This window comes from Tupaia chinensis, unplaced genomic scaffold, assembly GCF_000334495.1.
Source record: "Tupaia chinensis unplaced genomic scaffold, TupChi_1.0 Scaffold000047_1, whole genome shotgun sequence".
NCBI classification, from domain to species: Eukaryota; Metazoa; Chordata; class Mammalia; order Scandentia; family Tupaiidae; genus Tupaia; species Tupaia belangeri.
The window spans coordinates 526586-541918 of NW_006159505.1; the positions used below are offsets into that span (position 1 = coordinate 526586).

General features: G+C 37.4%; 1 pseudogene; it reads right to left on the minus strand.

Moving 5' to 3' along the window:
- Positions 1-4187: 4187 nt before the first annotated feature.
- LOC102479215 (olfactory receptor 52B4-like) lies at positions 4188-9971 on the minus strand (annotated as a pseudogene).
- Positions 9972-15333: the final 5362 nt, after the last annotated feature.

A 15333-nucleotide genomic window follows, 5' to 3' on the forward strand; every position in this document is an offset into this window, starting at 1 on the left:
CCGAAAATTTTTCCCAAGCCCCATCCCGCTCCGGGGGCATGGGCTCTCCCGCGCCCCGCGCCGGCTTCCGCCGGGCGCGCCCCGCGCCGGCTTCTATTTCATTGTCTTCTGATTGCCATTGTTTCTGCCGACAATAAATCTCACTGGTGCTCCTTCAAATGTAATATATTTTTTGTGTTACTTTTTTTTTCTTTTTCTTTCTATTTCTTTTATACATTCAATTATGTTACTTAGCTTACAAAGCGAATATTCCAACATGTGTACATTTCTCATCAGTCCAGGTCACCATACTAGAAAGTTATCTTCAACAACTAATAATCCATTTCTTTGTCCCATAAATGCCTTGCCTCTCTATTTTTCCCCTTAACGTCCTTCCTCAGACTCTACTCCTTCACCCACCCTCTTCCCACACTGTATCTGGTAATCACAACCATTTACTTAGTTTCTATAGCCTTTAGTTATTCAGTTTCGCCCATAGAGTGTAGACACTCGGTATATATTAAGTGGACACATACACTGTCTCTCTCTCACTGCCTGACTTGTTTCACTCAGCAGTAAATCTTTCCTATCATCCACTTTCTGTCAAAAGCCAGGGTCTTCTTATTTTTTATGGCTGAGTAGTATTCCATAAAGTATATGTGCTACAGTTTTTCAATCCATTCATCTGTCCGTGGGCATTTGGGTTGGTTCCATGTCTTAGCAATTGTGAATAATGCCACACTAAACACGGACGTGCAAGCACTTTTCCGATTAAAAATTCTTCTGTCCTTTGGGTAGATACCAAGAAGTGGGATTGCTGGATCATATGGTAGTGCTATTTTCAGGTCTTTGAGGAATCTCCAAATTGTTCTCCAGAGTGGCTAGACCAATTTACATTCCCACTAGCAGTGTAGGAGAGTTCCCCTTTCACCACACCCCTGCCAGCACTTACCATTTTCTGTTTTTTATAATCTTAGTCATTTTGACTGAGGTTAGGTAGTATCTCATTGTGGTTTTGATCTGTATCTCTCTTACAATAAGGGATGATGAGCATTTTTTCATATGCCTTTTGGCTATTCGTATGTCTTCCTTAGAGAGTGGTTTTTTCAACTCATCCCTCCACCTTTTAATAGGGTTAATCATCTTTTTTAGGGACAGCTACTTGAGTTTCTTGTGTATTCTAATTATAAGCCCCTTATATGACACATAGTTTACAAAAATAAATTATAACTTAAATCACCAGTTTTTATTTAGCAGAAATTATTAAAGTTTGTTATTTCTTAAACAATGACAACCTCTTTCCAATAGCTGGAAGTACAGAAAGTGACATAGTAATGCTTAACCATCAAAAATATTCCACAAGAATAGAATCCTGAATGGAGTAGGAGGTTAGACGTTAATGACACTGTTTCGGGCAAAGCAGTCTCTGACCTACAAGAATACACTATAATCCAACAAATTCAGGGCTTTTCATTGTTTTATTTTTGAGGGTTTCTTTGACCCAAAGAAAAGGAAGAACCAGAGAAATGAAGAATGTCTCACCAAACATGGGGAAAATACTTATTACAGGATCTAGGGTACAGATTGGTTTTATGAAAATATAAATAAATGTTTTGGTAAGATCTAAACAAAGTAGGAGCATCTATAAACAGATCAACATAAATTCTTAGATCTGATTCAAAACCCTACTACCCAAGCTGAGAATTGATGACTAAACCACTCTGCTCACCAAAGGTTGGCCTTTGATGAGCTCCACATATGGACTTTTGCTTGAAAATCTTTAGTTCCTTATTTGGGTATATGTCATTATGATCTTGTGGTCAAGGAACTTTTCACTGATAAGAGAAAATCACTCAGGACCAGTAGATGGCATAATGGTTACATCATTGGATTTCCATGTTGCCGACCATGGTTGGAGTCCTGGATCCAGTGGCTTGAAACTCATGCCCAGGACGAGTGCGTGCATGCCCAAGATTCTGAGAGGAGAATGGAGGAGAAGAGACTGTGGCATGGCCATCCCCCTCAAGGGGATGATTTCTCACTTTCCCTCTCACTCTCTCTTTCTCTCTCTCCTGCAAGTATACTTTTTCTTAATAGAAAAATAAAGAAAAAGGAAATCACTCATTGCCCAGGAAGAGAGCCTTTCCAAACAAAGGAGAAATCAAGAGAGCTTTTTATGGCCATAAAGACTCGCAGCAAAAATTTCAAAATATGCGCCAGTCTTCAATGCACAGCTGTTTCCCTATTTGTTGAGTACTATGAAAACACTAGAGCCTGGGGAACTAAACCAAGAGGTTCTAAAATCAATATGGAATCTCTTGTGCTCCTGTGATTCATATGAAAGAAAGACCTACCAGAACAAGAGGCTGGCCCAAGCTGTATTTTAACTTCTCCTTTCTATTATTTTTCAAATAATGATGCTGCATGAAGTGGAATCTAAAGGGCTGAGATACTATAAAAGGCCTTTGAAGGGAAAAATAGAATCTTCCACAATGAGAAAATCAAAAGAAAAATATATGCAAAGGAAACCATACATGGGTGTCACACAATAAGCATTCCAGGAGAAAAGAGAAAGAAAAGAAGGAGGGAGGAGAAAAGAAGAAAAAAGAAAATCTTCAAAGTATCCAGAGATAAAAACTTTATACAGTCAAGGCTGCAACAATAAAATTTTTTCAATGAATTCTCAAAAGATAGGAGAAAGATGACAATAAAAAACACTTTTTAAAGTTATTTAAAAAAAAAAAAGAGTCCTTGCCAACTCAAGATTCTATACTTACAATATTATCTTTTTTAAACTGAAGACCAAATAGGCTGACCCCACAACAGAGCAGTTCAGTGCTCTACATAGAAAGCCAGTTCCCACATGGCTGACCACAGTTCAAATTCCAGCCCTGATGGCCTGAGGAACCTGCTGGATATGGGTATGTGTGCCTGCACAAAATTCCTGATGACATGGAGAAATAAAGAAAAAAGGATTGTGCCATGACCGCTCCCCATTGGGGAGGGTTCTCTCTCTCTCTCTCTCTCTCTCTCTCTCTCTCTCTCTCTCTCTTATATGCACACACTGACTAAATAAATAAATATTATTTAAATGCAGACAAAATTAAAATATGTACAAATAAACAAAGCCTGAGGTAATTCATTTTTTTCCATTCCTAAAGAAAATATTAATCATTGTTGTATGGTTATGCCACTTTAAAATTATTTTTTCACTTACTGTTTTTGTGTAAATCATGTCCACTGAATAAATGTTAGATAATTCAGAATGAAACTCATTAAAAAGTATCCCTATCTTATTCATATATTCATCATTAATATAATTTTACTATAGATTGATGAACATATGGGTAGAAATATACTTTCTAATGGGTTATGTTTAACTAGCTGATCTGGAATATGCTTCTCTCTCATACAAATATATCTAGAGCATAACTCCATCACCAGAGAGAGTTAGCATTTCTCACTGCTCAATTGTATTTCACTTTAGAGATGTGCTGTCACTAATTTATGCAGATACTCTTTAGAAAATCATTTCTGATACTTTGCCATAATTTTTGCTTAATAATTAGTTAACATATTATGTATGTACTCTGTTTTGGCCAACACTAAACTATTGTCAAATATTTATTTCCAAATGATAAATAATATTAATAAAATTGTCATGAATGTAAGAAACAATATTTTCTGTCTTTTGTGTTTCCCAGAGAGGTAAAACATACATTTATGTATATCAATTCATCCTAAAATTGATATATAAATATGGTTTAATCACTAATTATATAAAAGGAAAATTCGAATATAGAGAGTAAACTAGAATTCCTCCATGAGAGGAATAAAGTAATACGGCCATTTAACATGCCATAGGAAAGTATTTTAGCAGAAAGAATATTGTTCCCAGTTCATATTATTTCAAGACCCAGTCTAAAGTTCTAGAGGTATAAATGACTCAAAGAAGGGAACTTATCTCATTATCAACTCCAAATGATAAAACTAAACACCCAAACACACTGATGTTTAATGACTGATTAGAGGTTTTGGAAGAAACACAAACGACAATTGCCCTGATGCAGTTGCTCTAGAGACAACAAATAGATGGGGTCACTTGACCAGTTTCTCACCTGTATCTTCCTGTGACCCAATGTTAAAGCTCACCTCGTGCATGAAAAGAATTATTGACAAGAATATAATGTCAGTTTCCATCATCACATTTATTTCTGCTTTGTAAAAAGCATATGAACCACCTGATCTCGGATCTGTTTGGTCTTGATCCCATAAATGATGGGATTTAGCATAGGTGGAGCCAGATTATAGATATTAGCCAGCAGGATATGGATATGTAGCGGGATGCGGTGTCCAAACCGCTGAGCAAGAACAGAGAAGATGCCAGGCCCGTAAAAGAGGATGATGACACAGACATGAGAGCCACAAGTGTTGAGAGCTTTGTGGCGAGCATCTTGGGAAGACATGCGGAAGACAGCACAGAGAATCACCACATAAGAAATAAAGACTAGCACAACATCTACTACCAAAGTTGACATTAGACCAAAGAACCCATACCAGATGTTTACTCGAATGTCATTACAGGAAATACGCGCTAAAATAATGTGCTTACAAGAAGTGTTTGGGAGAAGGTTATTTTTGCAGAAAGTCAATCTTTTCAGAAGAAATATCACAGGAATGACCGTAGCATAACTTCTAAGAAAGATAGCCACACCAATTTTCACAATAACTGCGTGGTTCAGAATAGTGGTGTACCTCAGTGGGTAGCAAATGGCAATGTAGCGGTCCAGTGCCATCACTAGTAAGATCCCTGACTCATAGATGAAAGTGGTAGTTAGGAAAAATATCTGAGTAATACAGCGATCCAGGGAGATCTCCCCAGCATGGAACCAGAAGATAGCCAAGGCCTGAGGTACTGTGGTCGTGGAAAGGACAACATCTGTTCCAGCCAATATGCAAAGGAAGAGGTACATGGGCTCATGGAGGCTGCGTTTTGTGATGATAATGAAGATGAGCAGGCAGTTTCCAAGAAGAGCAATGACATAAGAAATAAAGAAGGGAATGGAAATCCATATATACTGATCCTCTAAGAATGCCCAGCAAGCGAAAGACAGTGTGGCTAACACCAGTGTGGTTTAAGGCAAGACCACTTCGGACTTCACCATCTGTGTACAGAGACAAAAAGTATAGATTACACCAAAATGTTTACTTTCATATCATTTTTGGTACCTATACAGTCCCCATAAATTCAGAGAATGCCAGAAACGAAAATACTGGGTTGTTGGGAAAGTTGTGGTGTATTTTGCATAGAAAAACAGAAAAAATATGTCATGACTTTTCTGACAACCCAATAGATAAGTCATTGTTCATTCTCTTAATGAGATCTTCATTACAAAAACAAGACAGACATTTATATAAGTAAAGTAAATTAAATTATTAAGTTAGTATCTTACAATGACACAAAGAAGTAGTACATTCTGTTTTTGTGAAGTTTTTACATTTGGAGGAGGAATACGGAGGCAGAGCATTGACAGGACAGGGAGGTGTGGTATTATCTGTTGAAGATATTTTCATCAACTGGACTGGGGAGAAATGTTCACATATTGAAATGTTCACCTTGTAAGCTAAATAATGTGATTGAATGTATAAAATAATAATAATAATAAAATAAAAATAAAAGAATGAATACACATCTGGAGTTACTCGTAAAGGTAGTGTAATCTGTCAATAGGTGGAGGGATTGACAAATTGGCCATTCAGGAGGTAGAGAATTAAAGAGCTTATGGATAAAGGGTTGGTCCATCAGTGAACTCGTAGGTACTAGAATGATTGTCTAACCCAAGGTCACTCAAATACCTCACAAAGGTTTCCACAGCCTAGATCCAGGTGCCTTCAGCATCTTGGAAAATCTTCCTGTCTTGTGCTATTGAAACCTTGCCCCTACTCAGAGTCTATCTCGCTGCCTACATGATCCATATCCCCATAAATTACTTCTTTCTCTACTTTCTCAAGGGGTCTAGTAGCAGAGCATCTGTCTCATAGATAGAAGTGTTTCTGATTACCTGTCAATGATCCCCCAGTAGATCGTGAACTGACTGTGGTCTGAGTGTTGTCTTTTTTCTCAGTGAATTTCTAAAATCTAGCTCATGGAAGCACAGTATGCATCCTTGAAATATTGGGGGAGGAGGGGAGAAGTTCAATGACAAGTTTTGGATGAGTGTGATGGATCAGGACAAGGAAGACATGAATCACCACCTTTCAATGCCTTGAAGGTTTACAGTACTCAGGACTGAGAAGTAATGCAGGTCTCAAAACTCATTGACCCTAAGAGCTAAAGGATGTCCTCAAACACAAATCCTCCACTTTCTCCACTCACGAATGTAATTTCAATTCTGCTATGACTCTCCTTATGTGACTCTGGCCCAGTGGTGATCTGGAATCTAGTTCATCAAAGTCATAAACAGTAAAATGAGACCAAGCCTGATCTGTAGTGTTTGCCAATGTCCATGTTGGATAGTCTCCTGCCATGGCCCATTTCCAGCTACCAATATGACGTCAAAGAAATATATACAATTGACTCATGAACCTGCATAAATAACTTCAACAAACAACTGCTTTATTCTCACCAACTGGGCCTGTTTCATTCCCCCAAAAAAGTTTCTACTATTTCCCTCTACCTATTTTAGGCCCTGTAACATCTAGCTGGGAACAATACTTCCCTCTGAAACTTCATCCCACAGCAATAAAAATTCACTCACCTACTTCTAGAGTTCTCATGGGTTAAAATGGGATTACTCACATAGGACTTTCATTGTGATGAGGGCCAGGAAACTGAGATTTTATGCATTTGGCTGAAGCCCTGGGAGACAGCTATTACCCCAGGGACTGCAGACTTAAAGGTGTCCTCTTAACAACACTCTCTCTGACCTGTACATTTGGGTCACATCATTAGGGTTCCCCAACCTTGGCCACACCGCCCTGTCCTTCACAACATATCCCAGAATTAAGTGGCATATGTGCTTTATTCAATTAATAAACCATTAGCACTACTGAACAAATATTCCTGCTTCCATTTTAATGGGAATTAGCAAATATTAATTCTATTTTATAGTCAGCACAAATATCTGAAAATTAATATATTAATTATTTTTAAACATTGGTCATTACAAAAGTAGTCCTTCAAAGTTTAAGTAAACAAAATTAAATAGATAACATATTTTTAAAGTCATGTAAACTGTAATTTATAATTAAAATGTTTTACATATTTACATGATAATACTTTAATGTATTTGGGAAAATGTATTTGTATTACATATGTAAATCAAGGTCAAGTGTGAAAAACATTCCCTCTTTTCCTTTGGCTACCAAGTAACATACATTTAATTTTTATTATTTTGTTCAATAAAGCTTCTATTTATAATTAAGTTATCTTCTTCCTTTCTCTTGATTTTTTTAATTATGATTTCTGGTTTATATACATTCAATGTACATTTTTGTGAGTACAGAATGGTTTTCTTAAAGCATGCATATAGTGTGCACTAATCAAATCAAGCATATATATTACACATATATACATATTAAATTTTCTTCAACATTATATTACATTGTACACATTGCATACAATTTTTGGAAGGGTTATGTATTGAAAGTCTATATATTTTACTCTGCTGTGGCACACGTTATTCCATAATCTCTTTCTCTTATTTTTATTTCGGTTAAAAATTTTCTCAAGAACCTCCAAAACAATCCCCCCTTTCAGTTTCTGGTATCTACCCTTACTCTTTCTATTCCTATGCTTTAGAGTCCTTCAGTTTCCTTCAGAGAGTGTAGACATATGTTCAGTATATGTTAAGTAAAGACAGGTAGTATTTATCTTTCATAATCTGGCTTCTTTCACTTAGCAATATACCTTCCAGATTCATCCATTTTGTGTCAAATAATACGATTTTGTTGTCCTTTACTGTTGTACTAGTTTACATTCCTACCAATAGTGCACGAGTGCAACCATACCAATCCTGAGGTTGTTCTTACATACATGACATGAAACCACTTGCATGAATAGCCCCTTCAAAAGTTTATGATGATAGTGATGGTGGTAGTGGTGGCTAATATTGTTTCTAAATGAAATGGAGAAGTAGAAAGTATAGGACCCCATTTGGGTTTTGTGAGCACCATTCAAGATGTAGTCTAGATTTAAAAATACAGAGTAAGTGAAGAGTGAATACATATGTAGAACATATGATTAAAGTAAAATTTCACTCCTCTTTAACATGGCACATGGCAATCTCACCATGTGTATATCTGTGCTTTTGTCAGCTTATCCTGCATTTCTATTCCATATACAGGTTTTCATAGAGTTGTCTTACTCCATCTCAATGGAATGTTGTTTCTGGGCACAATTATGTCAATCACTCCAAACATAATGATAATTCCAAGGGATCATCAGTGGTCTCAGGTCACAATTATTGTGTCTAGGGCAGACCCTGGTCTGCTTCCCAAACATGTAACCTGCTGAAGTCATGAAAATAAATAAATAAATAACAAAAACAAACAAACAAAAACAGGAAAAATCCAGGTTGTTATTCATCCCTCAAGAAGTGGCTAGAGTAGGGCAGTTCTCTATGGCACCATAGTTTTCGTTTCTCCTACACAGGGGTCTATGTCATACCACAAGGACTATCCTTGGTGAAGAACAGGAACTCCACCTTCAGTGGCCATGTTCTATAAACAATCCTCTTTCCCATCTCAGGAATTACTTTCTACCAATCTCTTACAACTTACTGATGGAAGTCATTGACAGGTTAAGTGAGGATACTTCAAAACTACTCTATGTATAACAATATCATTTCACTTTTTACAAATTTACAACTAGATATATATCTATGTGTTTTTGCACATATTGGAATACGATTTATTATTTTTACACAGATATAGAAATGTACGTAGAGAAAAGTCACGAATATATTACCAAATTATTAGTCAATCTAATGGTTGCATTTTGGGTGAGTTCATTTTTATTGAGTTAGAAAGTCATGATGTATTTTTCTATGCTTTTCTATGCAAAATGCATCATGACTTTTCCAACAACCCAATAACTTTCTCTTGTTTTTTCTTTGGTGTATTTTGAGTTTTAGAAAGATATACCTGGGGACCAGCAGGTGGCATGGTGGTTGGAGTGCTGGACTCCCACATGACTAACCCCAGTTCAAGTCCCCAATCCGGCAACTTGAAAATCATGCTAGGTGCCTGTGCTTGCATGTCCAAAATCCTGGGAGGAGGATGAAGGAGAAAAGAGTATGGCATGACCACTCTCCCTGGGGAGGGGGAAAGAAAATTCACATTTTCCCTTTCACTCTCTCTCTCTGAAGGGCACACACATCCTATGACAAAGACTTTTACAAAAAAAAAAAGGAGAAAGATATACTTGTGAAATAAGATAAAAAGAAATACATAAAACAGAATATACTCTTGACCAGCTAGTAAATGTTTAACAAAACAACCTGCTCCAGAGAGAAAATACAAGTATATAAGTTTTACCAACACAGAGGATGACTAAAACAGCCGTTGTATGCTTCTATCCTGCCTATTGGCAACCACCACCCATTCCTCCACACCACCAGTGGTCTGCTGTGGACTGTCCACCCCACCGCACCTCAAGCTGGCATAAGAGCTATGTCACCCTTCAAGTCAACAAGCAGATGAAGCTACTTTTACAATCAGGTCTCCACAGCCCAGAGGGAGCAAAGAATACATAAGAGCGTACCTCCTTTCTAATAAAGACAGGAATTTGGGCACTACCCACTGTCTAGCAGGCAGGGCAGACCCATACTCTCTCTCCTATCAGACTCAAGTCTGGGGAATGGTTTCCTGCTCCAACTGACATCACCTATAATGCAGCTCTTCTGGACTCCTCTGACCTGACTCTGATACTGGCTAGCAAGCCCTGCTCTGATCTGAAAGATGAGGTTAACTTCTAGTTCCCGCTGAACCATGTTGCCAGGGGCAATTAAGTGGAGGAAGAATAGGCTTTCAACAAGTGATACTGGCGCAATTAGAATCCATAGACTGGGGCCAGCAGATGGCATAGTGGTTAAAACAGTGGGCTCTCCCAGGGCAGCTCCCAGTTCAAGTCTCAGACCTAGCAGATTGAAAAATCACCCTAGGCCATGTGGATATGTGCCAAAAATCCCAGGAGGAAAGGATTGCAGCATGGCCATCTCCCCTTGGGTGGGGGTGGGGGTGGGGGGGAGTGGTTTTTCACTTTTCCTCTCATTGTCAGTATCTCCAGCAAGTGCATGGACCCTATGGCAAAAACCTTAAAAAAATAATAATAATCTATAGACTAAAAAATTGTACTTTGACCTAAACTTCTCCTTATTTAAATAATAATTCAAAATGGAGCATGTGAAAGTTTAAGGGTTTTTTAGATAAATATAAAATCCTCGGGACCAGCAGATAGCGTTATGATTACACTGCTGGACTTCCATGTAGTCGATCATGGTTCGAGTCCCAAACCCAGTAGCTTAAAACTCACATTGGGCACATGTGCGTGCATGCCCAAAACCCCCAAGAAGAGAATAGAGGAGAAGGAACTGCAGCATGGCCATCTCCTTAGGGGGTGATTTCTTGCTTTCTGTCTCTCTCTTTCTCTCCGTCTTTCTTGCAAGAGCATGCACCCTATAGCAAAAATCTCTCTAAAAAAAAAAAAAAAAGAAGAAGAAGGAAAGAAAAAAGAAATAAAAATATAAAATTCTCAAGACCTAGTGTAAGGTGAAGAGTATTCATAATAAGCACCAAAAGTATGATTCATAAAAGGAAAATGTGATAGAAAGGCCTCATCAAAATGAAAATACTTCCTCTATAAAAACCCTGTAAAGAGGATAAAATGATAAGTGACAGATTGGGAAAATAAATCTATAATCTATAAATTTGACAAAGGCTTTCTCTCTTGGGGGAGGGGGAGACTCTTAAAATTTAACATTTAAAAAAATGCAATCAGAAAATGGGCAAAAATCATGAACCTGGCTAACTGTCAGAGTGATGATTAGAGCAGCTGCTGGATTCCGCATGCCTGACTACATGGCTTGAGCCCCAGAATCAACAGCTTGAAAAATATACCAGTCACGTGCACATGAGTGTCCTAAATCCTGAAAGGAGGGAGAAATAGAAGAGTAAGTAAGGATTGCATTATGACTATATCCCATGGGGTGGTGGGGAGGGTGCTTTCTGACTTTTCAGCTCTCGTTTTCTCTCTCCTCTCTCTCTCTCTCTCTCTCTCTCTCTCCCCCTCCCCCACCCCCAGCTAATATATATGCCTCGACAAATTAAAAAAAAAAAGACATGAATCAACATTTCAATGAAAAGAATATGCAAACAACAAGCAAGATATTTAACATCACTAGCCAGTAATGAAATGCAAATTAAATCCAAAGTAAGAAATAACTAGACAAGTTATCGGAAAGATTGAAAATAAAAATACTAACACTAAATGCTACTGAAGACACAGAGAAACTGGATCACCCAGGCATTCGTGGAAATGTAAAATGGCACATCTACCCAGGAAAATTCAGGCAGTTCCTTAGAAAACTGAGCAAACACTTATAAAACTAGCGATTGTATTCTTGAATATTTATCTCAGAAAAATGAAGACTTATACACACATCTGTGCATGAAAGTTGAAATCAGTTTTAGTCTCCATAGCCAAAGCTAGAAACTACCAAAATGTCATTTAACATGTGGCTGTTTTCAAAATATGGTACAATGAAATATTGAAATATTACATGAGATATTACACAATAATTTTTTTAAAAACTATCAATAAATCCAAAAACTTGGAAGGATCTCAAGGAAATTCAGCTGAGGGAAATAATGCAAGCCTTGGATGTTTACATGATGTTATGAGTCCACGGATACAACATTCTTGAAATAGTAAAATGTAAAGTTGGAGAGCCAATTAGTGGTTTCCAGAGATTAAGGATAGGAAGAGAGAGAGAGGTGGATAAAAGTAATAAAAGAACAATATTAGAGAACCTTGTGGCAATAAAAAATTCTATAAATTACGCCTTGGTATACAAATCTACACATATGATAAAACTGCATAGAAATACACACACAGCACACGTAGGCAAATGAGTGTATGTACAGTTGTTGAACTTTAAATAAGATACATGCATTATACCAATGTCAATTTTCAGTTTTTATATTTTATTATAATTACACCAGAAGTTGCCATTAGGGAAAGTGAGATGAAGGGTACACAGGTCCACCATGTTTTTGTTTCTAAAAGTTTTGTTTCACAACTTCTGTTAGACCTATAATTATTTCAAAATAAAAAGGTTTTAAAAAGAAAAATAAAGATAAAATAAAATCCTTTTAAGAAAGATAAGTGAAAATAACAATAATTATAATAATAGCAGCTATTTGTAGAAAATCCTTACTATATGCCAGACACCATTTGGAGCACTTTGCAGACAATAACATGCAATAATGTGATCCTCAGACGAACTCTATATGATGATGAAGTAATACTCATTGATGGGAATTAGAAAGCTAAAGTAGAGAAATTGACGTGAACAATATTCAAATCATAGCCTTAGGAAGCTTTCTTAAGATTAATCAGTCCAAAAAAGACCAAGTAAAAATAAATATGTATTAATATTTAAGTCCAGGACCAGCAGTTAGCGTAATGGCTATGTCGCTGGACTCCCATGTAGTTAACCGCGGTTTGTGTCCCAGACCCGGTGGCTTAAAACTCATGCTGGGTGTGTGTGTATGCATGCCCAAGATCCCGAGAGGAGAATGGAGGAGAAGGGATTGTGGCGTGGCCATCCCCCCTGGGGGGTGATTCCTCGCTTTCTGTCTCTCTGTCTCTCTCTGACTGTCTGGCGAGCGCACACACCCTATAGCAAAAACCTCTCCAAAAAAAAAAAAATTAAGTCCATTTATTTAAATAATAAATTTAAAGGGAAAATACATTTTAAATAAATATGAGGTATATGTCATCACTAATTAAAAAATAATAATAGAAAAGAACAACATGGCACTTTTTAAATTATTTATTTGATTTTATTTGTTATTATTATTATTTTTTTAATTTTGCTATAGAGCACATGCAGTTACCAGAGAGAGACAGAGAAAGAGAAAAAGCAAGCCACCAGGTCCAAGATTCAAACCATGGTCGACCATGTGGGAGTCTTGTGCCCCAACTACCATGCCACCTGCTGGCCCCAAGATGGCACTTTTTAAAAATTATTGGTAGAGGGCATGTGCACTGATCAGAAAGAGAGAGAGGTGGACTGAGACATAGGAAGTTACCTTGATGGAGTGTGGTCACACAGCAATCCCTTCTCCATTTCTCCATCACTTTAGCATTCAGAGCATGCACCCACATGCCGCTGGCTTACTTTTCAAGTCTCCAGGGGGATTCAATCTGCAGTTGGCCCTGTGGTATTCAGCTCCCTTAACAAGTGCTACAGGGCTAGCACCAATGTACACTTTTAAGAGTAAAATAGACAATGACAGGAACAACCAGATTATCTAGTAGCCCAGAACACAGATTTGGAAGGTAAAAAGGAAATGGGCTTGTTCCTACCTCCACCAACTACCTTAACAGAGTTTTCATTTCCTTGACTGTAATATATGACTCATGGAGCTGCAATTTGTTTAATGATTACTATCTGTACTTCACAAGGTGAAATATGACTATCCAATAAGTGCCCAATTTCAATAGCAATCAAAAAATACCAATAAAACTTGCAATGAAATATTCTTGGCCTTTCCAATGGTAACAATGTTTAAAAATGAAAATGTCCATTTCCCTTGTCAGTATATTAAAATATGTTTTCTCAGGGCCAGCTGATGGTGTAATGGTTACATCGCTGGACCATGGTTCATGTCCTGGACCTGGCAGCTTAAAACTCATGTCGGGCATGTGTGCGTGCATGCCCAAAATCCCTAGAGGAGAATGGAAGAGAAGGGATTGTGGCATAGCCATCTTCCTGGAAAGTGGTTTCTCACTGTTTCTCTGTCTCTCTTGTGTGCGCGTGTGTCCTATAGCAAAAGAATTTTGAAATGCATGTAATTTTTTCATTAAACATGTTTTCCATGAACTTTTTAAAGATCCCTTGTATACATTTTTTTATCCAGTCACCTATTGATGAACACTTAGATTATTCCATTTCTTGACTTTCATGACTAATGCTGAGACACTCACATGTTAACAATAAATAGCTTGAAAACTGCCAATTAACTTATCAATGACTTCTTTCTTTGTTTTTTCATAATTTCTAGTTTTTTCTAAGGAAAATAGTACGCATTAATAAAATAAGTATTTTTAAAGGAAATATCAACATGTCACTTTTCCTGTAGGTGAAATAGCAAATAAAAAATATCTTATGTATAGAACTGATTAGGCAAAGTGTCACAGAGAAGACAACATGAGAATCAAATCTGTACAGAGAAAGAAGAGTTTTAAAACAAGTCAAGAGATAGTATTCCAGACAAAGCAGAAATACATGAGGCTGTAGCATGACCTGGGAGGGGGAAGGAGTTCATAGCCTTGTGTGTCCATAGGTCAGATTGCTCAGCAAGTGATATGGGCCATGTTGCTGTAAAGGAGGTTAGGAACCAAGACACTGAAGCTTCGAATATCTTGCTAAGGAAGAAAACCTTGAAAAGCACAGTCTGATGCTGAGATTGGAGGAATTTCCCTTCCTCAGCTTTCCCCAGCACACACCACCTCTTCAGAAACTACATTAGGATTTTCCCAACACAGAGTGGTCTGCCTCAGTCTCTTAAAGGGTTGTTCTGCAAAATATGAATCACACAATTCATTTACATTCCTTTATTACAGACATGCACATTGATGGGGTCTATATCCCATAGTATAATATTATGGGAATAACTGCAAATCCTAGGAATCACTGATTCTAAGCATGACATTAGAATGAAAGACAAAGAAGTGGAGGTTTGTATGTGATGGTCCAAGAATATCTGAAGATGCTTCAGAGCTTGAGAAACTTGGTATAGAATAGCTGAACAAATTCTCAGGCCAGAGCACTGTTCTCACTTCATCTACTTCCATAATTATGTTAGTGTCATAGGGATATGTGACTTCTGGAAATTGATCCACTCTGTCCTAGGCTCTGTGTAGGAGATAGTTTGCTCAGGCAAACCCAGCACTGCTTTCTCAGGGTGTTTTGACAGCAGATGTATATTTTGTTATCTCCCTGTGAATTTGATCAAAAGACTGAACTCAAGTTATTTCCTACTGTTTTACCAGACTCTTCCCACCACCACTTCCATAGATCACTTCACTGGTAGCTAGAGATTCTAAACACTGTTTGTATTCCAAAA